Consider the following 13,625-nt stretch of genomic DNA (forward strand, 5'->3'; position numbering starts at 1 on the left):
GAGCATAGGTCCTCTCTATGGTTGATTTGCATGAAGCAATAATTCTTAATTCACCTGGGGAGCCTCCTTTCTAGGACCCAGTTGAAACAATTGAAATTTAGATGTATACTCATTTCCCTTTTTGAAATTCAAAGAGGGTGATTTGTCATGGTTGTGCAATGGCGTTTCCTGTGACAAGTCAAGTGGAGTAGTAGGGTTTTTTTTTTTTTTGGCTTTCTAAGGTATCCATTTATTACATAAAATTGAAGGTTTTTAGTGCAGCATACCTCTTTGGAATTTAAGTGTAAGATCTTTTTGTCCTCTTTCTTACTGTCTTATGCTTTACTCTTTTATGCTTTCTTCTTTACAGTGGTTTCCTTTTATCTTATCTGTTATGTCCCCCCATCCATCCTTGAGAAACAATTGTTATTAATACAGTCTTGGCCCCAGCTTCATAAAACAAAAGAAGACAGAAAGTTTTATTATGATGTCAAGTTTTCCCATATGGATTCAGCACTGAAAAATGAGATGTTTAAATTTATTTATTTGTTTATTTGATTTCCATAGCTGCCCATCTCCACAAGTGATTTTCTAATGCAGGTGAGAAATGGACATTTTTATTCTACTTTTAAAAAAAGAACTTTTTGATATTGCCTAAATATTGCCTATAACAAACACTCTCTTCCAACAACCTAAGAGACGGCTTTATACATGGACTTTCCCAGATGGACAACACCGAAATCAGATTGACTACATCCTTTGCAGCCAAAGGTGGCGGACATCTATACAGTCAGTAAAAACAAGGCCTGGAGCTGACTGTAGTTCCAATCACGAACTTCTTACTGCACAATTTAGGATCAGACTAAAGAGATTAGGGAAGACCCACAGATCAACTAGATATGAGCTCACTAATATTCCTAAGGGATATGCAGTGGAGGTGAAGAATAGACTTAAGGGACTGGACTTAGTAGGTAGGGTCCCGGAAGAACTCTGGACAGATGTTCGCAACATTGTTCAGGAGGCGGCAACAAAATACATCCCAAAGAAAGAAAACCAAGAAGGCAAAATGGCTGTCTGCTGAGACACTAGAAGTAGCCCAAGAAAGAAGGAAAGCAAAAGGCAACAGTGACAGGGGGAGATATGCCCAATTAAATGCAAAATTCCAGAGGTTAGCCAGAAGAGATAAGGAATTATTTTTAAACAAGTAATGCGTGGAAGTGGAAGAAGACAATTTAATAGGAAGGACAAGAGACCTCTTCCAGAAAATTAGAAACATCAGAGGTAAATTCCAGGCAAAAATGGGTATGATCAAAAACAAAGATGGCAAGGACCTAACAGAAGAATTGATCAAGAAAAGGTGGCAAGAATATACGGAAGACCTGTATAGGAAGGATAACAATATCGGGGATAGCTTTGACGGTGTGGTCAGTGAGCTAGAGCCAGACATCCTGAAGAGTGAGGTTGAATGGGCCTTAAGAAGCATTGCTAATAACAAGGCAGCAGGAGACGATGGCATCCCAGCTGAACTGTTCAAAATCTTGCAAGATGATGCTGTCAAGGTAATGCATGCTATATGCCAGCAAATTTGGAAAACACAAGAATGGCCATCAGACTGGAAAAAATCAACTTATATCCCCATACCAAAAAAGGGAAACACTAAAGAATGTTCAAACTATCAAACAGTGGCACTCATTTCACATGCCAGTAAGGTAATGCTCAAGATCCTGCAAGGTAGACTTCAGCAGTTCATGGAGCGAGAATTGCCAGATGTAGAAGCGGGGTTTAGAAAAGGCAGAGGAACTAGAGACCAAATTGCCAATATCCGCTGGATAATGGAAAAAGCCAGGGAGTTTCAGAAAAACATCTATTTCTGTTTTCTTGACTATTCTAAACCCTTTGACTGTGTGGACCATAACAAATTGTGGCAAGTTCTTAGTGGTATGGGGATACCAAGTCATCTTGTCTGCCTCCTGAAGAATCTGTATAACGACCAAGTAGCAACAGTAAGAACAGACCACGGAACAACGGACTGGTTTAAGATTGGGAAAGGAGTACGGCAGGGCTGTATCCTCTCACCCTACCTATTCAACTTGTACGCAGAACACATCATGCGACATGCTGAGCTTGAGGAATCCAAGGCTGGAGTTAAAATTGCTGGAAGAAACATTAACAATCTCAGATATGCAGATGATACCACTTTGATGGCTGAAAGCGAAGAGGAACTGAGGAGCCTTATGATGAAGGTGAAAGAAGAAAGTGCAAAAGCTGGCTTGCAGCTAAACCTCAAAAAAACCAAGATTATGGCAACCAGCTTGCTTGATAACTGGCAAATAGAGGGAGAAAATGTAGAAGCAGTGAAAGACTTTGTATTTCTAGGTGCAAAGATGACTGCAGATGCTGACTGCAGTCAGGAAATCAGAAGACGCTTAATCCTTGGGAGAAGAGCAATGACAAAGCTCGATAAAATAGTTAAGAGCAGAGACATCACACTGATAACAAAGGTCTGCATAGTTAAAGCAATGGTGTTCCCCATAGTAACTTATGGCTGCGAGAGCTGGACCATAAGGAAGGCTGAGCGAAGGAAGATCGATGCTTTGGGACTGTGGTGTTGGAGGAAAATTCTGAGAGTGCCTTGGACCGCAAGAAGATCAAACCAGTCCATCCTCCAGGAAATAAAGCCAGACTGCTCACTTGAGGGAATGATATAAAAGGCAAAACTGAAATACTTTGGCCACATAATGAGAAGACAGGACACCCTGGAGAAGATGCTGATGCTAGGGAGAGTGGAGGGCAAAAGGAAGAGGGGCCGACCAAGGGCAAGGTGGATGGATGATATTCTAGAGGTGACGGACTCGTCCCTGGGGGAGCTGGGGGTGTTGATGACCTACAGGAAGCTCTGGCGGGGGCTGGTCCATGAAGTCACGAAGAGTCGGAAGCGACTGAATGAATAAACAACAACACAAATATTGCCTAAAGTGTGCCTTTCATCCATATTCACTGAAGAGATTGCTGTAAAGTTTGGCTGCTTCTCAAACTGGTGATTTCATGGATTTTTACTGAACACCACTTTGGCTTGTAAATTCAGATATGCCTGCCGCTTTGTCAAATAGTAAGTTTTGAAAGGACAGAATTGAATGAGATGATTATATATTCTCAGGTTCAGTGCCTCTTCTGCACTGGAATGAGCCTGTGCTCTCTTGTCCTTTAAGACACACAAAATTTTCTGTTCCGTATAGGAGGGGAAGATTTTGCTTACAATAAATTATTAAGGGTGTTCTTTGTATTACTACAGCCCAGAAAGGAGACTGTAATTCTCTGTTTACTTAGCTCCCATTGTAGTTATACAGACAACAGCCCAGGAAACCAGAGCTAAACTGGGCATGTTGCATTCACTTGTTTTTCTCCTTCCCTTCTGTTTGCCTTCTGATTTGGGTGTGATGCTATGCTGCCTCCCGAGACTAGGTGGAGTCCCAGTTTAAGAAGATACCATGGGGAGATTTCTACTATGTATACATACATACGCATACAGATATGAGTAGATATGGGTAGATAGATACATATAAACAGATTATATCATTGGCAGTAGGAATCATATACACATAAATAGATAGCATATTTCTATGGTTAGTTGGCTTAGTCTCAGATTGTCTGTTACCTTGAGATGGTAACTATGAAAAACATGGTCTTTCAAATGTACGAAATTTCTTTATAATAGGCCAGCTAATTTAGCTATTTAGGAACATGGTCTGCAATAGTAATAGCATCTACAGTTGCAAAGGTTTAGATACCTCTGGTCAAATTGCATGTTTCAGTTAATTCCTAAGTGAACAGAAGCTGACACAACCTCTACACAGTACATATTAAACATGGCAGCTTTCTGCAAATTTGAATACATGCATACTATTTATGTGAAGTTGTTTATATGTTTAACATAAGAAAAGAGTGAATATGGCAGGTGCAAAAGTCTGGACATCCTTTTAGTCAGTACCTTGTAGCACCTCCTTTGGCAGAAATGAGAGCTTCCAAACATTTTCTGTAACCAGCTAAAAGTTTTATTCCTACTTCTGAAAATTTTCCTACTTTTCTTGCAGTGCTCTTCTAGCCCAGAAATATTCTTACATCTCCTTGCATGCACTGCATGTTTGAGATTGCCCATACAGTTTTTCAATATTACTCCGGTAAAGGCCACTCCAAAACCATTATGTTGCTTTCCTGTAAATACTTCAGGGTTGATTCAGAGTTATGTTTCAGATTGCTGTCTTCAGCAAAGCATCTCTCTCATGAGATTCTAGCAGAGAAGATGGCAAAATATTTATAATGAATGCCTTGGGTGAGAAATTATAAAATATGTTTATAAGATTTATAGATGACACAAAGGTGGGATAACAAAAGGGAGGACATTATCAAAATTCAGGAGGTTCTTGACAAGCTGGAACAATGCAAATCAAAATCTTAAATTTGGGTATAAAAAAATGGAATTTATAGGTTGTGAGAACCATATCGGGCAGTATATGAGAAAAGGATGTAGGTAGACTGATCAATTACAAGCTGAAAATGAACCAATAGTGTGATGCAGATACCAAAATAGATGTAACCTAGGTTGCAATAACAGTATATTACCAAGATTAAGAAGAGTCTTAATTCCCCTCTATTTTGCATTGATCAGACCACACAGAAAATACTGCATTCAGCTAAGGGCACCCATTTTAGGAAGGACATTGACAAATGAGAGCATATCCAGAGAAAAGAAACCAAGTTGATAAGAAATTTGGAAGAAAAAAAAACTTATGAGGAATTATGGTTGGAGGCAGGTATGTTTAGCTTGGAGAAAACTGCAAGGAGAAATAGCTGACTTCAAGAGGTCTTGATGTTGAAGATGGGGCTGGATTGTTCAGAGTTGTTTCAGAAGACAATTAAAAAAAATGAGTTTAAATTACAAGGAAGTAAATTTCTATTGCACATCAGGAAAAAAATTCCTCATAGTAAGAGCTGCTCAACAGTGAGGCAGACTGCCTCAGGAGGTGGTTGGTGGTAGATTCTCCTATAGGTGTTTAAAGAGATGCTGGGTAGCCATCTGCCAGGGATGCTGTAGTAGTGAGTTCCTTCACTGGGCAGAGAGTTGGATTAGATGATCTCTAAAATCCCTTCCAACCCTTATATTCTATTATTCTAACCTTTGCCGCTTTCTTCATATCTACTTTGGTTCTTGATTATATCTCTGTTAAATTCTAAATATTTTATTAAGCCAATGGAACAGGAGAGGGCAGAATTTTTTTCTCCTTGTTAACAGATACTGAAGTCTCTGTCTCTTATATATGACATTGTCAAAGCATTTATTTGAGGTTGTATTATTGCAATTAGTTAAAAGTAAATCCCAGATGAGAAAGTTATAGAATTAACAGTTTTTTATGCCTCCCATCCATTTCTTGAGTAATATAGAGCCTTGCTTTCTGTTAACTATGAATAAGCTTTATGCTGCTGAAACAGATTTTTTTTTTTTATTAAAGGCACCAGGCTGGGAAGTCCTAATAAAAGGTGAGAAATCTCATAAGCTGCTGGCTTCTAGGTTTAAACAAATGAAAAACAAAGGTTTAATCTTCCATTCAGGATGCACATGGGGAGGTTTTTCAAGTCATATAATAATAAGTTTAAATATTTTTACTTTGCATTGTATAGATGATGAGATACATTATTTTCTATAGAATATGACTATTGTGAATGGCCAATCATTCGCAATACAGTCTTTCAGGGCTATGGGGCATGTAAGCAATCTGAGGCCCAATCTTCTAGAGAAAAAGGTTAAGTCGAGTCCTGATGAGCAGCCCATAGCATTGTAAGGAATGCCTAAGACCAAATAAAAGACTCAGACTCTAAATCAAGTTTAAGCTCTGGCTTTTATTTAGAATAGAATGCACACCAGTAAAAAGCTGAGAGTGAGGGAAGCGTGCCAAAAGTTGAATTAAATAGTCTCGCGCCAAACGGCGCTCCACCCCCACACTCCCCGGGTGTGCCCCACGAGTTCCACAGAGTGACAGGCCATCAAGACTTGATAGGTGAGAGGTCGTCCAGCCCCATTCGCCCTGGGCATCGCCCTGTTTATCTTCCTGCAAGGTAATGGTCCATTACCGGGCGATTAGACCTCGATATTCCTCGAAAGCCTGGACGCGCCTTTCCAAACCTCACCCTGATCCTTTCTTTATCAGGGGCGTCAATGGCCGATTACCGTGCGATGGGACCTTGTTTGTTCAGTAGATCTCCCAACCCCATTACCTTCTTTGTCCGGTTTATCGCCCGCACCTCTCCAGCCATTGACACGCATCCGCGCTTTGTTATGCGAGCCGTTACGATGTCGCAAACAACGCAACAGTGATCATGACATACCGCCCCCCTGAAGAAAATCAAGCCGAGGGCTTGGAGGGATATGCAACATGGAAGTTGCGGACTAGCTCGGGGGCCTGAATGTCACGGGCAGCGACCCACTTAGGGTGGAGAAAGTGTTTCCACCGCACTAAGTATTGGAGAGAGCCACGAAGCTTGCGGGAGTCGAGAACCTCCTTGACTTCGAAGTGCTGCTGTCCATCGATCATGACGGGTGGAGGGGGGGGGAGTGCGTGGATGCCACCAGGAGGGGTCACTGGCCAGCTTGAGTAAGCTGCAGTGGAACACAGGGTGCAGCCGCTTCAAATTATGAGGTAGATCCAAACGCACCATGACCGGGTTCACAATTTGTGTAACCTGAAAGGGGCCAATAAATTTGAGGGCCAGTTTCTTGGAAGGCTGAGGTGACTTGATAAATTTAGTGGAGAGATAAACCAGTCCCCTACTCGAAAAGGTGGCTGTTGGTGCCTGTGCTTGTCAGCCTGAAGTTTGTATGAGGTCTGTGCCTCATTGAGAGTGTCCTTAATGATGGGCCAGGAGTCTGCAAGTTTAGAACCCCAATCACAGGCTGCCACTACTGGAGATGGGGGCTGTGGGAGCTCGGGAATGGGGACAAAGTCCCGACCCGATACCACCCTGAAGGGGGTTTGTCCTGTGCTTTGATGCACAGCGTCATTGTTTGCAACCTCCGCGAAAGGAAGCAAATCCACCCAGTCGTCCTGGTGGTAGTTGATGTAGGAGCGGAGGAATTGTTCAAGGGTGGCATTGAGGATCTCAGTAGATCCGTCAGTCTGGGGATGCCAGGAGGTTGACAATGCTTGCTCGGTGCCAATTAATTTCAAAAAAGCCTGCCAAAACCGTGAGGTAAATTGTGTGCCCCTATTGGTCACCAAGCAAGAGGGGCAGCCGTGAAGGTGGTACATGTGCACCAAAAAGAGCTTCGCCAGCTGTTGCGCCGACGGGATAGAGGCACAGGGGACAAAATGAGCTTGTTTGGGAAAATAGTCTTTGACTACCCAAATGACTGTTTTCTTTTGACTGGGTGGTAAATCCACGATGAAATCCATAGAGATTTCATCCCAAGGGCGTGAAGGGTTAGCCACGGGCTGCAGCAGCCCCTGGGGTTTACCGGATGGTCGCTTAGACATTGCGCAAACAGGGCAGGATGCCACATACGTTTTGACATCTTTCCTCAGCGAGGGCCACCAAAATTGGCGTCGGGTCAAGTGGAGGGATTTGAGAAACCCGAAATGACCAGCCTGTTTGCTGTCATGAGACCGGCTGAGGATAGTTGATCATTGCGAGTCAGGGACGTATAAATGTCCCTCCACCCAGGCGAGGTCTTGTTCCATGGAAACCTTGTCAGGGTTAGCAAGGAGCCAGGGATCAGACTTTAATGCGAGGGCAAAATCTGCACGCAACCCACCTGGCATCTGTGGTTGCCTGCAGCCTGGAGCGGGCTGCACCGGAGTCATTTGCAAGTGGGGGGGGAGGCTGTTCCCGAGCATGGCTCTGGGTGCCAGTGGCCAAACCCAATTGAGACTCAGAGAGCACAGTCCCCACGACGTTGGAGATAGGCTCCGCGTCCTGGGGCAGTCAGGAAAGTGCATCTGCCAAAAAATTCTTCTTCCCCGGAATAAACTTCAGCTGAAAGTTAAAACGGCTGAAAAATTGAGCCCAGCGAATCTGCTCAGGGCTGAGGTGCCTGGGCGTGCAGAGCGCCTCAAGGTTGCGGTGGTCTGTCCAGACCTCAAAAGGGCAAGTCGCCCCTTCTAAAAGGTGACACCAAGCCTCCAGTGCCACTTTTACTGCAAATGCCTTTTTCCCAGACATGCCAGCGCCTTTCCGTCTCGGAAAATTTCTGGGAGAGATAGGCACAGGGCTTCAAGAGTCCGGCAGAATCCTTTTGTAATAGGATAGCCCCAATTGAAAAATCAGAGGCATCAGCCTGAACGACAAAAGGTCATTCGGGGTCGGGATGGGATAAAATTGGCTCCGCTGTAAAGAGAGCTTTCAACTGGTCGAAAGCAGCCTGATAGGTGGGAGTCCAATTGAGCATGGCCCCTGGGTTTTTTACCTTGCGTGTTTCCCCAACGCCTTTGGTCTGCAACAAATCAGTCAAGGGCAGGGCAATCTCCACAAACCCTTTTGCGAAGGATCTGTAGAAATTTGCGAATCCCAGGAAACTTTGGAGCTGGCGCCAGGTGCGTGGGCGCTCCCAGCTCAAAACAGCCTGAACCTTTGCAGGATCCATTTCAATGCCCTTATCTGAAATTCTGTAACCTAAGTAATCCAGGCGCGACTTATGGAATTTGCACTTGGAAAGCTCAGCATAAAGTTTAGCGTGCCAGAGCTTGGTGAGAACCTGTCTTACCAATCTTTCGTGTTCTCTCTCAGTTTTGGAGTATATCAGGACATCGTCCAGATAAACCAGTACTCCTTTAAACAAATGGTCATGCAGAACCTCATTAATTAGTTGCATGAAAACCCCCGGGGCCCCTGAAAGACCAAAAGGCAGTACCTTATACTGGAAGGAGCCCAAGGGACAGTTAAAAGCTGTTTTCCATTCGTCCCCCTCCCTGATGCGAATGTGGTAATACGCCTCGCGGAGGTCAAGTTTGGAAAAAACCTTTCCAGTTGACAAGTGTGCCAACATGTCTTTCACGAGGGGGAGGGGGTACTTGTTTGACAAGGAGGCTGAATTTAACCCGTGATAGTCTGTACACAGTCTTAGGTACCGTCCTTCTTCTCGCAGAACAGAACGGGCGCTCCAACCGGTGAGTTTGCCGGTTCGATGAAGCCCCGAGCGAGGTTTTTATTGAGGAAGTCCCACAATGCCGCCAATTCCTTTTGTGTCATTGGGTAAATTTTTGGCTTAGGCAATGGGACATGAGGGAGCAGTTCAATGGCACAGTCCGTCTTGCGATGGGGGGGTAACTGGTCCGCCTCCTCCTCCCCGAAGACATCAGTGAAGTCTGTGTATTGTTCCGGCAACCCCTCCATGGGGGAAGCGTGAACTTGACGGTCAACAATCTCAGCCCTCCCCACAGTCAAAGTGAGGGATTTCCTCTTAGCTGGCGCCTGGCAGAACCCATCCTCAAACGTTATTGTACGGGTCCTCCAGTTAATGTAGGGATTGTTGCAAGTTAGCCAGGGGATTCCCAGAACCACTGTAGGCTTGCCCACCGAGGTGACCACGAATTCTATGGTTTCCCTGTGCATGCCTATTTGTAGGGTAACATTCCCTGTACCCTGGGTGGCTGCCCCCCCCCCCCCACTGTGGAACCATTGAGTTGCTGGAAGATCAGCGGCTTCGGGAGAGGGAAACAGGGTAAATTTAGCACAGCGACTAGGTTGGGGTGGATCAAGCATCTGGAACACCCGGAGTCCACCAAAGCCCCAACTTCGATGGTCTTGGAGCAGTAGCTCAGTTCAATTTTTATGGCCAGGATGGGACAGTCCACACTCACCCTGGTGGTATCGCGCCCATTCTCCACCACCTGCCCAGTGGTGCTGTTTAGGACAGGTGGAAGGTGTTTTCCTCTGGCTGCTCCAGGGCGGCCAACCCGTCCCCCGCGAGGTAGACATCCTCTTCTTCGATCGGGGTCGCTAGTGCCCCTGTCAGCCGTCGGGGAGGGTTGGGTGGTTTCTGCGGAGCCTTCTGCGTCGGTCTAGGTGGGCGATCCGCCGTCCTAGCCTTGTGGCATTCTGCCGCATGGTGACCTGACTTACTGCACTTGATGCATTGCCCACAGGCAAAGCAACGTTGTCTTTCGGCGTCCCATGTCAGGCCCGACTGTGGCACTGGCCCTTTCCTGCTGGGAGGATGCCTGTCTCTCTTAGTCGCCAGCATGAAGGTGCGCTGGGCATGTTCAGCCTTCCCGGCAAGACAGATCCAGTCATGCAGTGAGTCCGGATCGTCTCTGTACAGCACCCATTGCAACACCTCTCGATTGAGGCCATCCTTAAACATATTGATTAGGGTGGCCTCTGACCATTCAGGGACCTTCCCTGCCAAGACCTTAAATTCTAGGGTGTAATCTGCGACTGATTTCTGCCCCTGATTGAGTTCTTTAAGAGTGCCTTTAGCCCTCTCCTTCGCCAGGGGGTCTTCAAAGTACCGCTTCAAGGTGGTCAGGAAGGTGTGGAAGGTAGCCAGGGCTGGGGCTCTGGACTCTGACATTTGTACGTACCAGTCCGTGGCTCTGCCCTTAAGTTTTGTGGCAATAGCCGAGATTTTAGCCCCTTCTGATGCAAAACAATGTCCATATTGCTGTACATAATTTGTTGCATTGGTTAAAAAAAATGACAGGTTCGTGGGGTCGCCATCAAATTTTATTGGAAAGTCTTTAGCGATCCCACCAACTGGAGAAACCCCAACCTGTGAGTGAGTAGGGGTAACCCCCACCAGAATAAAATCACGGGGCCCTGGGAAAAAGTCCTGCGCCTGGCCCCTTCCTCTCGGGGCCGGCGATAGGGTGGGTGGGATGCCGAGACCCCTCCCTGCGCCCTGCACAGCAGCACTCTTCGTGAGTTCACTCACCACAGTTAACATGGATCGCAGCATGTGTTCTAACGATTGCACCTTGGACTCCAGAGCCCTGATCCTGTCCAGTGTGATGGGATCGTCCATCCTCGGTGCTGCTGGTTGTTGCCCGATTGGCAGTCCTGCAAATTCCCTCTTGGGCATCTGGGGGTATTGGAGTCTCCAAGTGGTGTGGGATGTCCCCGGCCGGGGGTCCGCTATGCCATCCCACCTGAAGTGTTGTTGACTCACAACTCCCCTCTTCCATCGGGGGCCTCCACTCCGGGCTGGGGCTCCAGGCTCCAAACTGGGGTGCGGTGTGGGTAGGGAGGGGTCTCGTGTCCCATCTCGGGAGCGCCGATTCCAGAAGCTGTCTGGTCGCCTCCCCCACTCGCGTTGAGTCCTTTGCGTCTCCGCTCTGAAGCGTCGACTCCAGGATCATCCCCGGTTCAGTCATCGCTAGTTGCTTCTCTCGCAAAAAAAAAATATTCCTGGTAGAGGCTAGTGAGGTTCGTTCTTAAAAGACTCTCAGCTTTATGTAAGGAACGCCTCAGACCAAATAAAAGACTCAGACTCTAAATCAAGTTTAAGCTCTGGCTTTTATTTAGAATAGAATGCACACCAGTAAAAAGCTGAGAGTGAGGGAAGCGCGCCAAAAGTTGAATTAAATAGTTTCGCGCCAAACGGCGCTCCACCCCCACACTTCCCGGGTGTGCCCCACGAGTTCCACGGAGTGACAGGCCATCAAGACTTGATAGGTGAGAGGTCGTCCAGCCCCATTCGCCCCGGGCATCGCCCTGTTTATCTTCCTGTGAGGTAATGGTCCATTACCGGGCGATTAGACCTCGATATTCCTCGAAAGCCCGGACGCGCCTTTCCAAACCTCGCCCTGATCCTTTCTTTATCAGGGGCGTCAATGGCCGATTACCGGGCGATGGGACCTCGTTTGTTCAGTAGATCTCCCAACCCCATTACCTTCTTTGTCCGGTTTATCGCCCGCACCTCTCCAGCCATTGACACGCATCCACGCTTTGTTATGCGAGCTGTTACGATGTCGCAAACATCGCAACGGCGATCATGACAAGCATTCACTAAAGCCAACCAGCCTTTAAGACTTCTTCATGTACCAAGGGGGTTCTAGGCTTGGTGCCTTCAGAGTACAATGGCAGGCAATTCTGCAGGCTTTATAGCATTGTTCAGTCTGGAAGTTCTTCAGTCAACACTGTGAAAGAAGAATTTTCTCATTAGCCCAAGACTGGGCAACTTTGGAACTGCCAACAGCATGGGCTTGAAATTGCCCCTCTGGTCCTTCCTCCTGTGCAATGAAGGTCTTCCAATGTGCAAGGCTTCAGTATATTGACTATTGGGAGCAATGCAAAATGGCCTCAGCAAACACTGAATGTAGCCAGTTTTGAAGCCCTCCAGCACCACTAAGGCTTGCTGGCTTTAATGCATGCTTGCTTGGAAGACAGTCAATTTGGAAAACCTTGGTCACATGGATAAGAGTGGGTAGGGGTCAAGTGCTGGTGAAATTGGTCCCAGGGAGATGAACCAGCAGCATATAGGGTAAATACCTATATTAGGAATCTGATGCATATGTAGATGTGATCAGAGTCATTGAGGGCAGGATGCAGGCTTAGTCCTTGAACAGGCAGGGAAGGCATTCCCTTATATATAGTCTATGAGTCATAGTTGAGATTTACAATGGCACATTTGGGAATAATGCATTACATTTGTGTTTTAGAATATGGCTTAGATATGGCACCCAAACTGAAGTCAATAGGCATATCTTGCATAAGTGAGCCTCAGTAATTAGAAGATTGGCCTTTTCTTTTCCCTGATGGTAATTTCTTATGTGAATCAACATTGTAAACAGCCAAACAAATCTTCAGGGGATGAGATGAAAGAATGTTTTTGTCTGCTTAGTTAGCATTCCATTTGCTATTTGCTAGTTATCTCTGTGTGGCTTTGGGGGAAGTTGCTTCTGCATAAACGCTTGGATAACCTTATATTCCTCTGTAGGGATTATCACTCCCTAGATGTGAGGCAAAGGCAGTGAGTATATGTTGGTGGAAAGCAAAACCTTAGCAGTCATAAAACTGTCACTGCCCCACTACAGAAATAAATTAAGAAAGAGTCAACTGAGGAATGATTCCAATGACATTTATATTTAAGTGCCTGGAAAAGTGTCATAAAGTGTTTCTATGTTTTTTTACCTACCAGCTCAATCTGATTACTAAGGATAAAGCCATAACCATTGTGCTCTGCTTGTGATCTCACCAAAGCATAACCCTCAGGCTCTCCTTCCATCTTGAAAGAAGATGAAAAAAGTAGCCATCTTGGTTCATGATTTATTGCTTAGCATGTTGTGGGAACCCAGCTATACTGAAACAAACCAGGGTTTAGTGCAATGGTTGCATTCAGCCAATATGAAAAATCACACGTTCAATGCTTTTATGAAACTTCTAAGATCTCTACAAATATTGTTAAATATTGTTATGTTTAACATCAGTGTTAAAGTGCAACTTGGTTTGATAAACCATGGCCTGCATGAAAAAGTACTTCCCTTTGTCTTGAACTTTTGACCACTCAGCTCTATCTCTGTATTATTCCAATTTTAGTATATGTGCTGCTTTATTGGATAACCCTGTTTGTATTTGTTCTCTCCACATCAAGCTACATTTTATACATTTTGCTGTGCCCCCTCACTGTTTTTCCATAGGCTAAAAAGCCTTAAATGTGG

This window comes from Candoia aspera, chromosome 4 (genome assembly GCF_035149785.1).
Source record: "Candoia aspera isolate rCanAsp1 chromosome 4, rCanAsp1.hap2, whole genome shotgun sequence".
NCBI lineage: Eukaryota > Metazoa > Chordata > Lepidosauria > Squamata > Boidae > Candoia > Candoia aspera.